The following is a 23,468-nucleotide window of genomic DNA, read 5'->3' as shown; positions in this document are numbered from 1 at the left end:
ACAATCGACTACTTAATATGGACACAACTATAAATTCATCAAATCTAACACGTTCTCCTTAATAGTGGGGTTCGACCAGATGGATGGCAGCCATGATAAAGACAACAGCTCAAACCTTTAAAGTAAACAGATCTATTCACATTTAGCAGAATCATGAAGACACTATAAACGTTAAAGTACTGGCAATCAGCTATTTAGCCGATGCGGGCATAGCAAACAGCTAAGGTCATGCCTGGTCGAAAGCAAATCTACCAACTAGCATACTCCAATCTAAAGTGCTAACAGTGGGGATCGACCGGATCGTTATAGCCATAATAGCGTGCCATAGACCAGATTCAACTAGCTAGTAAACCTTCTCAAGATTAGATATGCCTCAACCGCGTACTATGTGTGATCAAGATCGAAGTAGAACAGCCCATAAAGCATAATCCATCATTTTAAGTAAGAACCATGGCAATGTGACAAAATAAATGATGGACTAAAAGGATGTGAGGCCGATCTAGATCGATCTCGATCGGGCAGGTTGATATTGCTGAAACTAATGACAATCAAGGACATCAGCAAGATCGGTAACTTAATGAATCTACCGGGAGGACGCCACCCTCAGGTAGAGCCGATAACTTGACCTTAATCTAATTCGAGCAGTGGAGGTCGAACTTAACCGATGCAGCTATACTTGAACTAGATAAGGATCGATAACTAACATATACTAGAGCTCGTAAGAGGTCGGTCGGACTGATGCAGCCTTACAAACAAGAGTACAAGTCATGATGGCACTTACAGACAAGCCGAAGGTCGACCAGATCGATGCAGCCCTGCTTGTTGAAGAACTCACCGAGATCTACAATACTCCTACTCCTAAGGTTTGGCATGAAGCCAAAAAAAGTAATTGGTATTGATTGATTGTATATCTTACAATAGCCGGGGTCGATATTTATACCTGGGACTTAAACGTGAATCCTACTCAAACACGACTTATTACAATCTTTGGAATAAAAGAAAACATTCCTAATTTAAAATAACTTGGTCCCCAATCCTTTTCCCTTTTGTAGAGTCCGATATTTTTCCCGATGCCAACCGTAGCTCATTGACGTTATCTGCTGATGTTATTCAAAGAGAGCCGATCCCAGTACCATGTTTGAATCAGCTGATATCGATTCTTATACAATTGATTCCTTGATGACACAATCTTAGGAGCTCCGAGTTCCCACGTTCTCCTTTCCCAAATTTTGGTGTAAACACATGCCCCCCAATTTTGGGATAAAAGTAATTTTATTCCAAAATTACCACGCATGTACCTTCGATGGGTCTGTGGTCACGGGTAGTGAACCTTGACCTAGGGCCTACTATCTGTCACCTTCACCAATTGTCCTTGCCTGCTTATGAGCCCATACTTTAAAGCTTCATGAGAGCACTATTGCTTCATGGGCGCTTGGATTCAATCTTACAAATCGACTATAAATGCTTATCTGACCCTGGCGAGAGCAACCTAACAACTCAGTTATGTTTCCCTTTTGCTTGCTTCCTTGAGTACCTTTGGCTCTGCTAGACCCTCCATGGTCTAATTCCTTACTATGAGGGTCTTGAGTGGTTAGAAAAATTCTTGTGCATAGGGCGATTGTGTCGCTCATTTTAGCACCTTGTCGAGCAAGAGGATCAGCTACTGCGGTTAGAAGAATTCTTGTCACATCACCTGAGTTCTCTCACCATGATCGCAGAGCTGTTCTAGTGTTCGCAAGGGTTCAAATGTGTGGACACCTTCCCCTTGTTCACTCTATCAAGTGCTCATGCCGAGAAATCGGTTGGGTATATGGGCATCTTTTTAGCAGGTGGCCTTTCCTCTCCCCTGATGCTACTTCTATCAGCGGGCCGATATGACTCGGTCCACGATGACCTTCGGCCTTGTGGGGATCTAGACTCCCTTCAATCCACGGAAATCTTAGTTAGCTGATCATCGGTTAATGTAAACTTTTATATCAATCCCACGGTATCTATAATTTATGGGAAGCAATAAGTTTGAATCTGTTGTGCTTCCATGAACTGTTCCCTGAAGTTCTGGAGTGTTGACCCATTTCCATAACCGACTTCAATTCTATACCCCTGATGAAGTCTATCTTCTCATCTCCCGGGCTATATATACAGGCCATGGTTGTGGATTGAAAAAACAACCTGCTTCGTCCCAAACCTTCTGTGGCTTTGGTGTGATTTGCCTTCTATTAGGCTTGAAGATATGGAGAGCAGCAAGAGACCTGCTGAAGAGGCCCTTGATGAGTCTGTGCCACCACGCCAGCGTCTTCGTCACTAGGAGAATGCAACCCGTGATCTTGGGTGGATGGACTTTTATCTGAATGCGCGACAGGGCGCTCTCATCATCTCAAAACGTGGGGCCAACTCCACTCAAGTGAGGCTGGCTGAGGTCGAGGATAGAATTATGGGTGAGATATCCACCACAATTCTCTATTCCTTTTAGTGTTGTCTTCAAGATCTTGATTATTCCTTCCTTGAATCTTTCTAGACCTATCGGCCTAGTTGGAAAGCCTTCGATTAGTTGCAGAGTATGCGGCAGGATTTGTCAACACCAGGGGTGTCATGCTGGTGGTTTGCCTGTATGACATCAGAAACCGCATCAGAGAAGTTGCCCTTCATGGTGTTCATCATGGTGCTGCCATGGCATTGGCTGTTGCGCGAGCTCGCTCTGGCCACGAGCTTTGACTTCTTCCCCATGGTTTCCCAGCCACTGAACACCCCGAGGACCATGAGTGCCTGGTCAAGGACTTTTTCAACACCACCAATTCCGTAGCCCTCGCTTCCCAGGCCGAAGACATAGTGATCAAAGTGTTCTCCGGCCCTTAGTTTGTAATAGGAGAAGCTAGCAAACGATTTCTTCATTTTAAGTGACTCCTCTTTTGCCCTGTACTCATGTCCCATGTACCAATATGTAAGCAGTTATCTGGCCTATTGCGTTTCTCCTCGAGGCCCAGCAAAATAGCCATTTCGGATTAGCCGATTTCGACTTGTGATTCGATCTGACTCGATTAAGTCTGAAATGGCTCTCATGGTAAAACTTTTCAAATTCCTCCCTGGTCATTAATCACCGCATTTTCCCTTGGTACTGGCAGAACAACATTCCCTCTTCCATTAATTGGGCTTGCCTTTGCATATTCTAAAATGTCGACCATCCCGTCTATATGGCTATAAACACCAGCTAAGGCCTCTGGCTTTAAGCACATCTACACCTATAATAGCCTATGTTCTCCGTACTTCTCTGCCTTCACAAACCCCGTAGCAATTTCCCTTCTTCTTCCATGATCTTGGACAGCATCCATGATAGGAGAAGATCACCGCGGCAAGCGCGCAGTGGAAGATCTCCCGGAGGAAGAGGTCTCAGTCAGCCAACGGCTCCACCACATGAGGTAAGACTGAGCGCTCCTATCCATAGCGAGAATCATCTACTAATGCATTTGTAGTCTCGTCCTCAATGACAGCCTCTGGCCGGTTCCTCTCAGGACCATCGAGCCTTCTACCATTGCATCTGCTGCTGCCGCGCTAGACTCGTCGTCGGACTCCTCCGACTCCTACAATGGCGATGACGCCCGGTGTTTCCTCCAGGAGTGGAGGGAGGCCAAGGACCGTTATTCCAAGGCAACTTGGGCGAACGGTCAGCTTGATAGCCGCCTTAAAGCTTCTCAAGCCGCCCTCCGAGGAAGAATCCAATGCTGCTCGGGCATGGCTGGCTGAGTCTGACGCCATGGTGGTGGGTAAGAGGAACTCCAAGAAAACCTTTGTTTTAATTTCCACTGTCTTTGTCTTGATAGCTCCTTTGTTTCTATGATTTTCCAGCCTTGATGGTGCAGTTGGAGAACCTCCAACTGGTGGTGAATGCCGCTACGGCGGTAGTCAACGCCCAGGGCCCTCTCCTCAACAACCGCTTGTAGGACGTCCCGGCGTGCATTCAGGAAATCGCCCTCCATGGCGTTCACCGTAGCGCGGCGATGGCTCTAGTAGTGGTGCAGGTCTAGACCAGGCATGATCTACGCACCATGGAGCCGAGCTTTCTGATGGGCAATGACCCCAGCGCGCATGAGGACCTAATCAAGGACTTCGAAGACGCCGCGGCGGCCATCGTGGACATCGCTTTAGCTCCAAACGTTGTAAATAGGGTGTTCGATTAGCTTGTAACTGATCAATGAATGAAATCCTTGTTTTTCTATGATCGTGTCTCAGTGGACTTCCTACAATATTTTTTGTATACATCATGATTGTCTCTGTGTTTGTTTTTGCTCTATAGGCGATACATATTGTATCGGCTTTTACCGCTTCAGGTTTATTTTTGAACTAGAGGCGATACCCTTCTAGTACCGGCTATTAGAGCTGATGACTGAACAATTCGGCTATTAAGTATTAATCCAAACGCTAGGATAATATTTCTTTACATACTTTCCATTGATTGCTCTATCAAACTCCTCTTCTCCTGCTAGTGTTTCCAAAATATAAGCATTGCCAGGCGCACAACGTTTAATCCGATAAGGTCCTTCCCAATTAGGTGACCACTTGCCAAACTTGCTATCTCTTGACCCAATCGGTAATTTCACCTTCTAGACCAAGTCACCTTGAGAAAATTGTTTGCTCTTGACCTTCTTATTGTAATACTTCTCAATCCTTAGCTTATTGGCTTCGATATTCTCAGGAGCACGCAACCGATGGCAACTTAAGTCTTCTAAGTCATCCATCATAAGATTTTTGTAAACTTTGGCTAACAAATCATTTTGCAACGTGACATGCCTCGATCTAGTTTGAATCTCCCAAGGAAGGACTCCGTTATGACCATACACAAGTTCATAAGGTGACGCTTTAATCGATCCATGATAGGCCATCCTATATGCCCATAATGCCTCATTAAGCGTTGAATACCACTTCCTTGGCTGTTCTTTGATCTTTTTCTTGATCAGGTTAATCATAATTTGATTGGACGCCTCTGCCTAGCCATTAGCCTGAGCATAGTAAGGAGAAGAATTTAATAATTTAATTCCCATACTGGCAGCAAAATCTCTAAACTCTTCTGATGTGAACATTGTCACTAGATCAGTAGTGATAGTTTGAGGAATCCCAAAATGATACATAATATGCTCCTTGACAAAATCAACCATGTTTTTTGAGGTTACCATCTTCAAAGGAATTGCCTCAACCCACTTAGTGAAGTAATATGTTGCTACCAATATAAACTTATGTCCTTTACTTGAAGGCGAAAAAATCTGGCCAATTAAATCAATTCCCCAACCTCGAAACGGCCATGGTTTGATTATCGGATTCATAGCCGATGCAGGTGATTTCTGAATATTACCAAAACGTTGACAATCCTAACACCCCTTATAATATTCAAAACAATCTTCTAGTATTGTTGGCTAGAAATATCCAGTTCTGCGAATAATCCATTTCATCTTATAAGCCGATTGATGAGCTCCACATATCCCTTCATGTACCTCACCCGTCAACACTTTAGCTTCTTCTTGATTTAAGCATGTAAGCAACACCCCCATCGACTGTCTTGTAATATAGTTGATCATCTAGCAAGACATACTCGGTCGATTTATACCTTAGTTTCCTGGTAACCTTGTACGATGGATTCTTAAGGTAATCGGTTATTTCAACTCTCCAATCATTAGTCAAGATTTCACTACTTAGGATCTCTTGAAACACTCAGTAACCTGATGCAGTTTGAGCCAACCGATTAGCCTCTTGGTTTTGTGCTCTTGGAATATGCTAAAGAGAAATATGAGGAAACTCCTTGAGTAACCTCTGGCATTCATCATAGTATCCCATCAGAATGTCATCTTTACATTCATATAGGCTGACCAACTAATTAATAATTAACTATGAATACTTCAATTAACTCAGCCTTTACTTCATGAAAAAGTTGAAGTCCCTTAAGAATAGCTTCATATTCTGCTTGATTATTGGTAGTCATTGGTTTAGTTCGAAAAGCAAACTCAAAACTTGCCCCTCGAGGTGAAATAATAACAATACCAATGCCACCACCTTCCTTGCATGATGATCCATCAAAGAATAGCGTGCAAGGTATCAGCTCTACATAGCCAATACTCGGTTTATGATGCTAAGTGATAAAATCGGCTATTACTTGCCCTTGGACTGCTTTAGCGGATTCGTACCTCAAGTAAAATTCCGACAACGCAAGAATCCACCTCCCCATTCTCCCATTTAATATTGACATTGATAGCATGTGCTTGATCACATCAGCCTTGGAAACAACTGTACACTCAGCCAATAACAAGTAATGTCGCAACTTAGTTCAAGAGAAATATAAGCACCAGCATAACTTTTCAATAGGAGAATATCTTATTTCTAGATCCAAAAGCCTTCTACTGAGATAGAAAACAACTCGTTCTTTTCCTTCAAACTCTTGCATTAAGGCTGATCCAATCGTTTGGTCATCGGCCGATACGTACAACTTAAAAGGCTTACCTTACTGAGGAGGGACCAACATGGGTGGACATTTCATATATTCTTTTATCTCCTCAAATGCCTTTTGTTGTACGTCACCCCATTTAAATTCTTGATAATTTTTCAACTTCAACAAGGGAGAAAACGACAGAACGTTTTCTGACAAATTTGAAATAAACCACCTGATAAAATTAATCTTACCAAGCAAAGATTGTAACTCTGTTTTAGTAGTCGGGGCACTGCCTCATCAATTGCTTTTATACTTTTCTATCCAATTTCGATTCCTCTCTCGTGGACCATAAAACCTAAAAATTGCCTAGCTGATACTCCAGAGGCACACTTGTTGGGATTCATTGTTAAACCATGTTTTCTTGTGCACTCCAAAGTCTCCCACAAATCAGCTAGATATTCCTTGTACCATTTAGATTTTACCATCACATCATCAATGTAGATTTCAACAATCCTGCCGATCAACTTATGAAAAATATAATTCATCGCTCTCTGATAAGTTGCACTGACATTCTTCAAACCAAAGGTCATCACAAACCATTCAAATAAACCGATTGCGCCAGGGCACCTAAAAGCTATTTTTGCTATGTCTTCCTTAGCCATAAAAAAATTGATTATACACTGCATTGCCATCCATAAAACTAATAACCTTGTGCCTGGCTGCTGCATCTACCAACATATCGGCTATCAGCATCAGATAACCATCCATGGGTGTAGCCTTGTTCAGATCTCTGAAATCGATGCAAAATCTTAACTTCCCATTTTTCTAATTGTTTACACCAAAATTTGGAAGAAGAGTCACAGGGACTCAAAAGCTCCCAAGATCATGTCATCAAAGGATCAATTGCATGAGATCGGAACCAGCTGATTCAGATGCAAAACTGGAATCGGCTTTCTTTAGATAGCGCCAGCAGATAACGACAAAGGCTATGATCGGTGTCAGGACGAGGCATGTTGGACTCTACAAAAAGGGTGCTTTCTATAGGGTCAAAAATTGTTATGAGTCATGCTTAGACAGGAGTCATGCGTAGGTCTCGGGTATAAATATCAAACCCTGGCTATTGTAAAGGACACACAATCAATCAAATACCTGTTATTTACTTTTTTCGGCTCTGGCCATCCCTTAGGAGTAGGAGTAGAGTAGATCTCAGCGAATTCTTCAGCAAGTGTGGCTGCAACGAACCGGTCCACCTCCACTGCTTGTCTATAAGTACCATCATGGCTTGTACCTCTGTTCATACGGCTGCATCGATCTGGTCGACCTCCACTACGACTCTAGTATAAGTTAGTTATCGACTCTTGTCTAGTTCAAGTACGGCAGCATCGATTCGGTCGACCTCCACTGCTCGAACTAGATTAAGGTCAAGTTATCGGCTCTATCTAAGGGTGGCGTTCCTTCGGATAGATTCATTAAGTTACCAATATTGCTTATTGCTTCCATTATCTATTTAATTATAGCAATATCACTTCGCCCGATTGGGATTGATCTAGATCGGCCTTATATCCTTTTTAACCCATCGTTTGTTAATCTAAACTGATCTAATCTGCACTTTAAACGATGAGTTATGTTTTATCGGTTGTTTTACATCAATCTTGATCATGCATAGCGTGCAGTTAAGGCATGTTTAATCTTGAGTAGATCTATTGGCTAGCGAAAACCGTTCCATGGCCCATTATCACGGCCTGTGTGTTTCTGCCTCACACCCACTGTTAGCACCATGGAGTGGGGATCGTTATTTGGTAGATATGTTCCTGAGAAGGCATGACTTTAACTATGCGCTATGCCTGAATCAGCTGTTTTAGCTGATATCGAGTGCTTTCATGAATAGTTTGCATCACGAGATCATTGAAGTAGTGATAGGTTGAAAGATGTGTTAGACCCATGATCTTATTATTGTATTACGGCCTACATGATTCTGCCTCATGCTCCACTGATATTAGTAATAAGTTAGGGTCGTCGAGTCTATTGTTGTTTCTACGGCCTACATGATTCTGCCTCGTGCCCCACTAGTCAGAGCGATAGATGAGATCTAATATGTTTATTAGATTTATTTCTATTAAATGGTTGAATGATGATGAACTGTTTCTTACAGTCATTGCTTAGCATGAACTAATTACTGTTGATATCTTTTTGCCAGCGACTAATATTTGCCTAAACAATGATATTCATCCAGAGTGATAACCGATTCTTCTTACACAACCCCATGAGCTTTAATCGATTTATTCTTATGAATATGCTAGAATCAACTATTTAGTCGATCTCGTTTCATATTGGCTCTTAGAGCCGCACATTCAGGATCGTCTGGCCACACCGGCATGTTCCGCCCTTAATTACTGATAAACTTTCTCTCCTTATCAATTGCAGGGTCAAATTGACTGGCACGTCTTGGGAGGAGTGCGCAGGATCGACCATCCTTGCGCTGAAGCTAGGAGGATCCTCAGCTCCATCGAGCGGACCCTTCCGTCTTGCTCGTGTGTCCTCGGCACGGGACAAAATTCTATGTCGACACACATTTTTGGCATGCATGGTGGGACACCACAATCGTCATGGTGGTTCACGACAACAATGACATCCTTATGATACATTATGAAGACCTACCTGCTAGAGATAAAGATGTCATCGGCAAAGCTACAGAAGAATTTCAGAACAAGTGTTTGTTGTCCTACACCAAAACACGTGACAACACAATTGTTCAAAAATTTCCACTACCAAGAGTTCTATTACACGGGCAGACAGATACAACTGAAGCTGAAGATAGGCATTTCTTTAAGGAAGTTGTAGACAAATCTGTTCGTGATGCCATATCAAGCCATAATGAAACTTTCTTGGACATATTCCACAACACCATGAAAGAAGCGATTCATGGGTTTCCAGTTTGTCAAGTTAGGCCGACTTATTACAACATTCCAGATCTGTCGACCCAAGGGACTAATCAAGTCGGTACCAGCCATCAAGAAGCAGCACCAGCTGGTAATGGTGATGTCTAGGTAGTTCAGGGTCCATCTGAACAAGGTCAAGGTACTACAACGAATTAGATACAGTACAATCCTGGACCGTCAGTATAGCATGTGCAACAGCCGGCGGGGCAATGTCAGAACCAGGTGATCAATTTTGGCACATCAGGCCACATACCGTCGTTGGCTCAAAAAATAGAACCATCAATTCAAATGATCCGTAGAGATATAGGTCCTTATGTCTATAATCAAAGACTTCAAGCAGCAAGCCAACAAAGGACCCAGTAGATAGAGGTTCCATAAGGATATCACTATAGATGAGACTATAATACCCTTCACATGATTCCAAATCCAGGGTATCAAGGCACACGGGATTTCAATCCACAGATGGGTCAACAAGTATAGAGAAATCCAAATTCAAGTGCTGATGAGTTGCTGCTGAAGGTGACCGAGATGATGAAGAATCAGTTCGGTCTAAAGCCAGAAGGGCTGACCTTCTCATACAAACGCCCATATCCAAAATGGTATGATTTAGTCGCTCTTCCCACAACTTACAGGCTCCCATAGTTCGCTAAGTTCACTGGCCAAGATAGTACAAGCACGATAGAACATGTCAGTCGGTATCTTACACAATTGGGCGAAGCATCAGTTGAGGATGCCCATCGAGTTCGTTTATTCTCCTTGTCCTTATCAGGGCTAGCCTTCACTTGGTTTTCATCATTGCTAGCCAATTCCAATGCCAATTGGGCTGGCCTAGAGAAGAAGTTTCATACATATTTTTATACTAGGACCAGGGAAAAGAAGATAACCGATTTGACAACTATAAGGCAGAAGACTAATGAATCGGGCACTGAGTTTCTTCAGAGGTTTCGAGAGACTAGGAACTTGTGCTTCTCATTAAACTTGGCTGATGATCAACTAGCTGCTTTAGCTATTCAAGGAATGCTGCCAATGTGGAAAGAAAAGCTATTGGGACAAGAATTTGACTACTTGGGTCAATTGGCTCAACGAGTGGCAGCGCTCAATAGCCAATTCCAGAGTATGCGCAGAGATACCCGATTCCAGAAGAGTACCACAGTGGCCGAAGCTTATAATCCATACTCAGTTGATGATGGCTATGAAGATGAAGAAGAAGTGGTTGCTGCAGCTAAATGGAATTGGGGCAAGAAAACAATAATGGTGCCAAATTCTTGGGGAAGAGGAGTAGAGGAGAGCTATGACTTTGATGTCACAAAATTAGACAAGCTTTTCGATTCCTTGCTTGATAAGGGGCAGATCAAGTTGCCCGATGGTCATGTTATGTCGTCCCCTGATCAGTTGAAGAATAAGAAGTTCTGCAAGTTCCATAACGCTACTTCTCATTCCACTAATGAATGCAGAATCTTCCGACAGCATATACAGAGGGCTATTCAGCAAGGAAGGCTCAAATTTGATACGCCTCGGAAAATGAATGTTGATGATAATCCTTTCCTAGGAGATCAAAACATGGTTGATGTTGGGCTACTCAAAGGAAAGACTAAGGTCCTAACATCGACCAAATCAAGAGAAGCTGGAACAGTTGATCCCAAGATGCAAATATCGGCTAACGAGTATAGAGAAATTATAAGACATCGCGCTAAGCAAAAGAGCCGATATAGACAGGGAGAAACGTCAAAAGATGGGACGACAAAGCCACAAGTTACGTCTCAGATTCTATTGAATAAGTGGCAGCGGCAGAAGGAAAAGGATTATCAACGTTGGTTAAAGGATCAAGAATACCAACATCAACTGGAAAAAGAGAGGTATGAAAGGAAAGAAGCCAAATCACATTGTAATTGTCCTTTCTTCAAACATTGCTGGAATGAAGGTTTGAAGTTGCCTACCAGACATGACTGTCTAGAATGCAGCAATTAGTATTGGGAGTGTAGGCAATCTCAAACCAATCGCCGGTCTATCCATACTCAAGATGCATATCATCCTAATAACATGGATCGGCATTTAAAAAAATGGAAGTGTTCATAATCGGCTAGGAAAAAGAGTTGTTGACCAGGACTGGGCTGATTATGAAGAGGAAAGCAAAGAAAGAAAATATGTTTGGCAGGAAGGCCAATGGTGTCCCAGAGGTTTAACAAGAAGCCAGAAGAGAAGGGTGCAACGCCTAAGGAATAAAGAGATGGAACAGGCTCAGGCATCCGGTAAACCTCAAGTATGACGTACTAAGCAAACAACTGATAGAAAGCAACCATTGGCTAATATCCAAATGGCTTTTCTATTGCCATCAGAGTTCAGAGCTCCGGCAGATCAAGAAGTTTATTTGGATTTTGATGAATTGGAGTATGAGGAAATAGTTGCCAAGTTAACGGTTGTACATCAAGCAATATTTGACAAACCAGTCAAGCATCAGCACTTAAAAGCTTTATATATGAAAGGTCTTGTTGGTGGAAAGCCGATGAACAAGATGTTAGTGGATGGAGGTGCTTTTGTCAATCTTATGCCTTACACCACTTTTCATAAACTTGACAAACAACCAGGAGATCTAATGGAGACTGACATGATGCTTAAGGATTTTGGAGGTAATGCATCTAAGACCCGGGGGGCAATAAATGTCGAACTAACAATTGGAAGTAAGACTTTGCTCACCACATTCTTCATCATCGATGGAAAAGGGTCGTATAGTTTGCTCCTTGGTCGTGATTGGATTCATGCGAACTGTTGTGTACCATCAACCATGCATCAATGTTTGATTCAATGGCATGGGGATGATGTTGAGGTGGTTCGCGCTGATGAATCTGTGAGCATCGCAACAACCGATCCAGTCTTCTAGGAACTAGGAGACTTTGAATGATTTTTTGGCAAGTTATGGGAAGGAGGCTTCATTAAGATCAGCAATGAAAGCCAACAGCTGATGCAAGCAATCGGCTCTAAGAGTTTGTTTTAGTAGAAAAGTCATGGCTTCACGTCGGCTATTGGATTGAAGGAAAAATAAGCATTGAGTCCTGGAGATGGGTTTAGGCTGACGTATGTCGATGCTTTGTCAAATTGTAAGTGCGATTCAGAGTTAATGGATTTCTTAAAGAAGTTCTATTTCGCTTAATAGGATGCTTGACCTGGGTCGATTAATCGTTTGACCTTTGATATGAAAAGTTCTGCGGGACATTATCCTAACATCTGGTCAACATTTGATAGCCGATTTGCTCTCAGCTCTAATAGCCGGTACCAAGAGGGTATCACCTCTAGTTCAAAAAATGAAAATCTTCAAAGACAATAAAAGCCGATACGATATGTGTTGCCTATAGAGCAAAAGCAAAAAACAAAACTAGTCATACACAAGGGCATTGCACTGAGGTGCATTCATGAAAGAGGAATCTTTGTTCATTGGTTCCCCCGATGTACAATCTAGTCGAAGACTTTGTTCACCACATCCTGAGTAGATGTGATGTCCACGATGGCCTCCGCCGCTATGATGAATTCTTCTATCAAGTCCTCATGTCCCTCAGGGCCATCGCCAACCAGGAAGCCAACCTCCATGGCATGGAGGTCATGCCCGGTCTGGACCTGCGCCACGGTTGGCGCCACTGACGCGCCGTGGCGAACACCGTGGAGGGAAATCTCCTGAACGTGGGCCGAGATGTCTTGTAGACAAGCGTCAGTGAAGGAACCCCGAGCATTGACGGCATCCACGGTCGTGTTCGCCGCCAGTTGGAGAGACTCCAACTGCACCATTTGGGCTGGCAATTACAGAAGACTATCAAGACAAAGGTAGCGAAAACCATAATAGAAGCACTCATGGAACTCATCTTACCTGCCATCGTAGCGTCAGACTCAGCCAGCCGTGCTCGAATGATGCTGGCCTCCTCCTCAGCCGTATTAAGGGCTACTTGGAAGACCCCTAGACAAATCTCAAGCTAGCTGTTGTTTTGAATCATGTCAGAATAGTGGTCCTCGACCACCCTCCATTCTCGGTAGAAGCACCTGTCATCATCGCCATTATATGAGTTGGAAGAATCCGACGATGAAGCCGGCGCGAAAGATGCAGCATCAGCGGGTTTGCCGGTCCTAGGGAAAAGATGAAGGCTATCATTCAGAACGAACCTATAGGTGAGTCAGAACAGATCATCATCGTGAACAGAGGTTGCCATTCTCACCTCATGCATCGGAGATGCTGGTTCATCGGCTTGTCCTCTTCTAGGATCTCCTCCACCGCGCGCTTGCCTCGATTGTCCTCACCGGCCATGGGAGATGATTGGATCTATAGAAGGAAGGAAGAAAACTGCTATAGGGTTTCAGTAGGCGAAAGAGAGCAAAGGAACAATTGCGGATGGAGATGTGTTTGAGGCCAAAGCCCTCGGATGGTATTTGAAGACACGAAGCGAAGAGGCGGACGCCTCGAAATGCACAAAAGGCAACCGTAGTTAATAGAAGGTGAAACACCACTTCACCAATGCTGAAGAGAATATGGTGCTGGATGACTAAGGATAGAAGATCGAAGGGTTCTCTTAAAGGCCATGTTTTTAGACCTAGATAGGATTAAAACCAAGAGTCTGGAATCGGCAATTTTCAAAATCGGCTCTTTAGCCAGAACAAAGGTGATCAATCGATTGTGACAATCCTTTAGCCTCATGCCTATTCGAGTTCCCCTTGGCCAAAAGAATTTCATGATCAAAAGACTCCCCTGAAGCCTGTGTCACCTTCAGGACCTGATCTTTAAAAATGGAGAAGGGAGACAAGACTCTGGAGAGGGCTAGGATGAATTACCCTTGATGATTAGGAGCAAAAGAACTGATAGAGTCGCCTTATGAACTCGTGTATAGCCATAATACAGTCCCTCCTTGGGAAGTTCAAACTAGATCGAGGCGCATTATGTTGCAGAGTGATTTATCAGCCGAAGTCTACAAGAATGTGGTGATGAATGACTTAGAAGACTTGGGTTGCCTTTGGCTTTGTGTTCTTGCAAAGCTTTGAAGCCCATGAACCGAGGATTACAAAATATTACAGTTAAAAGGTCAAGAATGAGCAATTCTCTGAGAGAGATTTGGTCTAGAAAGTAAAATTGCTGATCGGGTCAAAGGACAGCAAATCCGGCAAAGTGGCCACCTAATTGGGAAGGACCTTATTGGATCAAGTGTTGTGTGCCTGGTAATACTTATATTTTGGAAACATTGAGAAGAGAAGAAGAATTCAGCAGAACAATCAAATGGGGGATATTGAAGGAATATTACCCTAACGTTTGGATTAATACTTGACAACCAATTTGCTCAGTTGTCAGCTCTAATAGCCGATACCAGAAGGGTATCGCTTCTGGTGCAAAGACAAACCCAAAGGGGTAAAAGCTGGTACACTGTGTATCGCCCGTAGGAGCAAAGCAAACACGAACAAAGTGATGCATATAGTATGACGTATAAAACAAAAGGAAAAATCACTTAAGGCGGAGAAATTGTTTACTAATATCACCTATTACAAACTACGGGCTGGAAAACACTTTGGCTACTATATCATCGGCCTGAGAGATAAAGGCTATGGAGTTAGCAGCACTAAAGAAATCCTCAATCAGGCATTCATAATACCCAGGGTGCGCCGCGGCTGGAAAACCACAGGGAAGGAATCGAAGCCCGTGGCCAGAATGGACTTGCACAGAAGCCAACGCCATGGCGGCACCATGGCAAACGCCGTGCAAAGCGACCTCCCTGACACGGTTCGGGATGTCATGCAGGAAGTGTTTTCCTAAATGCTAAACGGTAAACAGTTGGTCACCTACCGTTTAGCCATTATTCGGGCAAAACGTCCCATTAAACGGGTTAAATGGCCAATTAAACGGGGTAAACGGGTGATTAAACGGAAACGGCGCACCACTATGTAGCATTTACACGGTGTTTAAATGGGCAAAATGACCGTTTAGGTGAATAGTGCATGTAGGCGAACCACTAGAAACGGCACCTCTGGCGTTGATGAATCCCGCCACGTGCTCCGCAGCCAATCGAAGGCTCTCCAGTTAGGTAGACAGATCTAAAAAGATTCAAAGGGGAGATGATCAGAGTCTTGAAGATGAAATTGAAAAGAAGCAAAGGTTATGATAGATATCTCACCTGTAATTCTAGCCTCGGCCTTGGCCAACCTATGCTCCACTGAATCGACTTCAGGAGGTGATCGACATCGAGCCATGGCCAGGGCCGATTCTATGAGGGAGAGACATTTAGTGAGACTCTGGCCATGCTGATCAATGGAGGCAAGCAGATCATCGTTGTCAATCCACCTCTTTTGATAACAAGGGAGCTAGCGATGAGTGTTAACGAAGAGGACCCTAAAGGCTAAACGGAGTCGGTACTATCCCCCGAGATAGTGGGGGCACCACGAGTTGTACCCTCCTAACGATGAAGGCGCTAACGCGATGATGCGGGTCTGTTGAGGGCCTCCTCAGCAAACTTCTTGCTGTTCTCCATGATCTCAAACCTACAGAAGAGCAGGAAATACACTAAGGACGCAGAAGGTTTGAGGTGAAGCGAGTTGTTTTTTGATCCCCAGCTGTGGCCCGTATATATAGGCCGGAAAGGCAAAGAGATAGATTTCGCCAGGGATGTGAAATTCAAATCAGATATGGAAACGGATCGACGCTCTGGGAATTCAGGGAAATGATAACGAAGAGATAACAGATTCGGGCTCATTGCTTCCCCAAGTTGCAAAATATTGCGAATGGATACAAAAGATTTACATTGACCAGCAATCAGCCCACCAAAGTTTCTTTGGATTGAAGGGAGTTCGAATCCCAACAGGGCTGAAAGTCATCATAAACCAAGTCACATCGGCCTGCTAATAAAATTATAACAGAGAAGGAAAAAAACCGCCTGCCTAGCAGATGCCTAGCTGATTTCTCGATGACTGGGAAACCGTTGGAAAGAAGCTTGTGGCTTTCCCAATGGGCATTTGAATGAGAAAACAAGGGGAAGGTGTCCACACATTTTAGCCCTTGTAAACACTAGAATAGCTCTGCGAGCATGGAGAAAAGACCCAGGCGATATCACAAGGATTCTTCTAACCACAGTAGCTGATTCTCTTGCTCGACAAGGTGCTAAGATGGGAGACACAATCACCCTGTGCACAAGAATTCTTCTAACCGCTCAAGATCTTCATGGCAAAAAGATAGACCATGGAGGGTCCGGCAGAGTCAGAAACACTTGAGGGGGCATATAGAAGAGAAACATGGCTGAATTGTTGAAGTGCTCTCACCAGGGTCGGATAGACATTTTATAGCTAGCCTAGAAGGATAGATCCAAGTGCCGTGAAGTAATGATGCTCTCGCAAAAGTTTTGAAACATGGGCTCATGAGCTGACATATGAGGCGACAAACAGTAGACCCCAGATCAAGATTCATTACCCATGACTATAGACCTATCAGGGGCACATACGTGATAATTTTGGAATAAAATTACTTTTATCCCAAAATTGGGGGGCATGTGTTTACACCAAAATTTGGAAGAAGAGTCACAGGGACTCGAAAGCTCCCAAGATCATGTCATCAAAGGATCAATTGTGTGCTGATCGAAACCAGCTGATTCAGATGCAAAACTGGAATCGACTTTCTTCAGATAGCGCCAGCAGATAACGACAAAGGTTATGATCGGCGCCAGGACGAGGCATGTTGGACTCTACAAAAAGGGAAAGATTAGAGTCCAAGTTATCTTAAATTAGGAATGTTTTCTATAGGGTCAAAAATTGTGATGAGTCGTGCTTAGATAAGTGTCATGCGCAGGTCCCGGGTATAAATATCAAACCCCGACTATTGTAAAGGACACACAATCAATCAAATACCAGTTATTTACTTTTTTTGGCTCCGGCCACCCCTTAGGAGTAGGAGTAGAGTAGATCTCGGTGAGTTCTTCATCAAGTACGGCTGCATCGATCCGGTCGACCTCCACTGCTTGTCTGTAAGTACCGTCATGGCTTGTACCTCTGTTCGTATGGCTGCATCGATCCGATCGACCTCCACTACGACTCTAGTATAAGTTAGTTATCGACTCTTGTCTAGTTCAAGTATGGCTGCATTGATCCGGTCGACCTCCACTGCTCGAACTAGATTAAGGTCAAGTTATCGGCTCCATCTAAGGGTGGTGTTCCTTCATATTGATTCATTAAGTTATCGATATTGCTTATTGCTTCCATTATCTATTTAATTACAGCAATATCACTTCGTCTGATTGGGATTGATCTAGATCGGCCTTATATCCTTTTTAACCCATCGTTTGTTAATCTAAACTAATCTAATCTGCACTTTAAACGATGAGTTATATTTTATTGGCTGTTTTACATCAATCTTGATCATGCATAGCATGCGGTTAAGGCATGTTTAATCTTGAGTAGATCTATTGGCTAGTGAAAACCGTTCCATGGCCCGTTATCACGGCCTGTGTGATTCTGCCTCACACCCCACTATTAGCACCGTGGAGTGGGGATCGTTATTTGGTAGATCTGTTCCTGAGAAGGCATGACCTTAACTATGAGCTATGCCTGAATCGGCTGTTTTAACCGATATTGAGTGCTTTTACGAACAGTTCGCATCATGAGATCGTTGAAGTAGCGATAGGTTGAAAGATGTGTTAGCCCTATGATCTTATTATTCTATTATGGCCTGCATGATTCTGCCTCATGTCCCACTGATATTAGTAATAAGTTAGGGTCATCGAGTCTATTGTTGTTTCTACAGCCTGCATGATTCTGCCTCATGCCCCACTAGTCAGAGCGATAGATAAGATCTAATATGTTCATTAGATTTATTTCTATTAAATGGTTGAATGATGATGAACTATTTCTTTCATAAGAGGAGGTTTGGTTACTTGCAGTCATTGCTTAGCATGAACTAATTACTGTTGATATCTTTTTGCCAGCGACTAATATTTGCCTAAACAATTATATTCATCCAGAGTGATAACCGATTCTTCTTACACAACCCCATGAGCTTTAATCGATTTATTCTTATGAATATGCTAGAATCGACTATTTAGTCGATCTCCTTTCATATTGGCTCTCCGAGCTACACATTTGGGACTGTCTGGCAACACCGACACGTTCCACCCTTAATTACTGATAAACTTTCTCTCCTTGTCAATTGTTGGGTCAAATTGACTGGCACGTCTCAGGAGGAGTGCGCAGGATCGACCATCCCTGTGCTGAAGCTAGGTGGATCCTTAGCTCCATTGAGCGGACCCTTCTAGCTTGCTCATGTGTACTCGGCACGGGACAAAATTCCATGTCGACACTAATACACAGGAACAACATTCGATATCCGCTCTGCATATCGGCACGGTCGGATAAATTTTGCTTCTAGTAATCTTTCAGTCTCCTTTTTGATATCATCAAGAACATTTGGCTTAATTCTCCTTAGAGCTTGTTTAAACGGCCGATATCTAGGTTTGATTGGCAATCGATGTTCAACAATTGATCGATCTAGACCAGGCATCTCAAAGTATTCCCAAGCAAAACAATCTCTAAATTCCTTCAATAAATCCATCAACTCTTGCTTATACTCAGGATCCAACTTAGCACTCACATGCGTCGGCCTAGGCCTATCTCTAGGACCAATATCTATCTCCTCTAATTCATCGGTCGACGTGAAGCCATGCCCTAGTTTACCATTTGTACCATCTATTGGATTGTCCGTTAAAACAAACTCTCAGAGCCAATTGCTTGGATTGGCTGTTGGCCTTCAACATTTATTTTAATGAAGCCTCCTTCCCATAGCTTGCTAGAAAAACATTCGAAGTCTTCTAGTTCCCAATACATTGGATCAGCTGTTGCTATGCTCATAGAATCATCAGCATGAACCAGCTCAACATCATCTCCATGCCACTGAATCAAGCATTGATGCATAGTCGATGGTACACAACAATTTGCATGAATCCAATCACGACCAAGGAGTAAACTGTATGAACCTTTTCCATCAATGACGAGGAATGTGGTGAGCAAAGTCTTCCTTCCGAATGTCAGTTCGACGTTTATTGCCCCCTGGTCTTGGATGCATTACCCCCAAAATCCTTATGCATCATGTCAGTCTCAATCAAATCTCTTGGTCCCTTACCAAGCTTGTGAAAAGTAGTATAAGGCATAAGATTAATAGAAGCACCTCCATCCACCAACATTTTGCTCATTGGCTTCCCATCAATGAAACCTTTTACATATAAAGCTTTTAAGTGCCGATGCTTGACTGACTTATCGAATATAGCTTGTTGTGTAACTGTCAACTTGGCAACTATCTCCTCATACTCCAATTCATCAAACTCTGAATAGACTTCTTGGTCTACTGGAGCTCTAAATTCTGACAGCAACAGAAAAAGCCATTTGAATATTAGCCGACGGTTGACCCCTATTGGCTATTTGTTTAGCACGCCACACTTGAGGTCTACCAGATGCCTGAGCCTGTTCTAGCTCTCTATTCCTTAGGCATTGTACCCTTCTTTTCTGGCTTCTTGTCAAACCTCTTGGACACCATTGCTCTTCCTACCAAACATACTCTTCCTCATTACCCTCTTCTTCATAATCAACCCAGTTTTGATCAACAACTCGCTTCCCGAGCCTATCATGAACACTTCTATTTTTTAAGCGCCGGTCGATATTATTATGATGATACTGAGCATGGATAGACTGGCGGTTGGCTTGAAATTGCCTAAACTCCCAATATTGCTCACTGCACTCTGGGCAATTATTTCTAGTAGGCAATTTCAAACCTTCATTTCAACAATGTCTGAAGAAAGGACAATTCCAATGTAATTCAGCTTGCTTTATTTCATACCTCTCTTTTTCCTATTGACGCTGGTATTCTTTCTCTTCTAACCAATGTTGATAATCCTTTTCCTTCTATCGTTGCCATTTATTCGACAAAATTCAAGATGTGACACATGGCCTTATCGCCCCGTTCCTTGACGTCTCTCCCTGCTCATATCGGCTCTTCTGTTGGTCGTGGTGCCTTTTAATCTCTCTATATTCATCAGCCGATATTTGCATCTTTGGGTCGACTGTTCTAGTTTCTTTGGCCCTAGTTCATGTTAGGACTTTAGTTTCCCCTTTGAGCAACTTAGCATCAACCATGTTCTAGTCCCTTGGAAAAGGATTATCATCAACTTTCATCTTCCGAGGTGTATCAAATTTAAGCTTCCCTTGCTGAATAGCCCTCTGTATATGTTGCTAGAAAATTCTGCACTCATTAGTAGAATGAGAAGTAGTGTTATGAAATTTGCAGAACTTCTTATTCTTCAACTGATCGGGAGGTAACATAACATGATTGGTGGGCATCTTGATCTATCCTCTCTCAAGAAAGAAATCAAAGAGCTTGTCTGATTTTGTGACGTCGAAATCATAGCTCTCTTCGACCCCTTTTCCCCAAGGATTTGACACCATCACTATCTTGTTACCCCAATTCCATTCGGCCACAGCAACCTCTTCTTCTTCATCATCCTCATCGCCATCATCAACTGAATATGGATTATACGCTTCAGCAATTGTGGCACTCTTCTAGAATTAGGTGTCTCTACGCATATTCTGGAATTGGCTATTGAGTGCTGCCACTCGTTGAGCCGACTGACCTAAATTGTCAAACTCTTTCCCAAGCAGCTTCTCCCTCCACATTGGCAACATTCCTTGAACGGATGTGCTTTTCCTATCAACTTTGCAACACTATTTTGTTTCTTGGAGGACCAAGACACAAGTGATCTATCAAGCAAATGGCACCCTCCGGATGTGCTTTTCATATCAACTTTGCAACCGGCATAATCCGAATCGGAATAGCCAACTAATTCAAATCTAGCTCCTTTGGGATACCAAAGGCCAATGCTTGGTGTGTGCTTAAGGTACCTAAGGATTCTTTTAACGGCAACCAAATGAGCTTCCTTAGGATTAGCTTGAAATCTAGCACACATACACACACTAAACATGATGTCGGGCCTAGATGCGGTTAAATATAACAAGCTACCAATCATAGAGTGGTAGAGAGTTTGATAAACTGTTTTACCTCCCTCATCTAGGTCCATATGTCCATTAGATGGCATTAGTGTCTTGATTGGCTTACATTCATCCATATTGAATCTCTTGAGAAGATCCTTGGTATACTTTTCTTGAGAGATGAACATCCCTTCTCTCATTTGCTTGACTTGAAAACCAAGAAAGAATGTAAGCTCTCCAATCATAGACATCTCAAAATCATTCGACATCAATTCACCAAACTCTTTGCAATAATCTTCGTTTGACAATCCAAAGATGATATCATCAACATATACTTGACAAATGAAGATTTCTCCATCAAGCTTCTTGGTGAATAGTATGGTGTCGACCTTCCCAATGGTGAAGCCCTTCTCAATGAGGAAATCCTGAAGGCGCTCATACCAAGCTCTTGGGGGCTTGCTTAAGACTATATAGCACCTTGGACAACCTATAAACATGATTAGGATATCTAGGGTCTTCAAACCCGGAAGGTTGATCAACATGATTATGAAGCCATTTAAAAATGCACTTTTAACATCCATTTGGTATAATTTCATTTCATGATGCGATGCATATGCAAGGAGGATACGAATGGCTTCAAGTCTTGCAATCAGTGCAAAGGTCTCTCCAAAATCCAACCCTTCAACTTGAGAGAACCCCTTTGCATCTAGTCTTGCCTTGTTCCTCACTACAACGCCTTGATCATCCTGCTTGTTGCGGAACACCCACTTTGTTCCAATGACTCTTGCACCTTGTGGTCGCTCTTCAAGAGTCCAAACTTCATTGCGAGTGAAGTTGTTCAACTCTTCATGCATGGCATTTATCCAATCCGAATCTTGAAGAGCTTCTTCTACATTCTTAGGTTCAACACAAGAGACAAAAGAGTGATGTTCAATAAATGAAGCAAGTTTTTGAGATCGAGTCATTACACCATTTGTAGGACTCCCTATGATGAGATCTTGTGGATGAGCTTGTAGAGGTGAATTTCTTCTATCAACCACTTGAGAGGGAGGTTGTGGAGCATCAACATCTTGTGCTTGTGCCACCATTTGATCATGAGAGACATGAGTATCTTCATTTTCTACTCTTCCATCTTTATCACCATCTTGTGGCACATTTGATGAAGAAGGTGGATCAATCACTTGTACATCATCTTCATCATCTTTAGGCTTAATGTCTCCAACTGGAATGTTCTTCATGGCCTCCCTCAATGGTTCATCACCTACATCATCAAAATTCTCATGTGCTCCTTGGGAGCTGTTAGATTCATCAAATTCTACATCATATGTTTCTTCAACCAAGCCGGTGGCATGATAAAATACTCTATATGCTTTGGACTTTGATGAGTAACCAACAAGAAAACCAATATCACAATGTCTTTGAAAGTTTCCTAGGTGTTGCCACTTCTTGTAGATGTAGCATTTGCAACCAAACACCTAGAAGAATGAGACATCTGACTTCTTCCCATTGAGCAACACATAAGGTGTCTTGCCAAGAAACTTTTGAAGAAATAGGCGGTTGGATGCATAACTACAGTGTTGATAGCTTCAGCCCATAGAGCTTCGGGTGTGTTGTACTCATCAAGCATTGTTCTTGCAAGAGTGATAATTGTCCAGTTGTTTCTCTCAACTACACCATTTTGTTGAGGAGTATATGTTGCGGAGACCTCATGCTTGATTCCAACTTCATCACAATAAGCATCAATATTTGTGTTGTCAAACTCTTTTCCATTATCACTCCTTATCTTCTTGAGCTTCACTTCAAACTTATTTTGTGCTCTCTTGGCAAACTTCTTGTAACATGAAGCAACCTCGGTCTTTTCATGAAGGAAGACCACCCATGTATATCTAGAGTAGTCATCAACAATCACAAGACAATAAAGATTTCCTCCCAAACTCTTATAAGTTGTTGGTCCAAATAAGTCCACGTGAAGGAGCTCTAGCACTCTTGTTGTTGACATAAAAGCTTTTGTAGGATGAGTGTTTGCAACTTGCTTGCCGGCTTGACATGCACTACAAAGCTTGTCCTTCTCAAATTTCACATCCTTCAACCCTCTCACCAATTTATTCTTCATAAGCTTCTTGAGTGAGCTCATCCCAACATGA

This window comes from Miscanthus floridulus, chromosome 9 (genome assembly GCF_019320115.1).
Source record: "Miscanthus floridulus cultivar M001 chromosome 9, ASM1932011v1, whole genome shotgun sequence".
NCBI classification, from domain to species: domain Eukaryota; kingdom Viridiplantae; phylum Streptophyta; class Magnoliopsida; order Poales; family Poaceae; genus Miscanthus; species Miscanthus floridulus.
Note: the sequence above shows the minus strand (reverse complement) of the source record.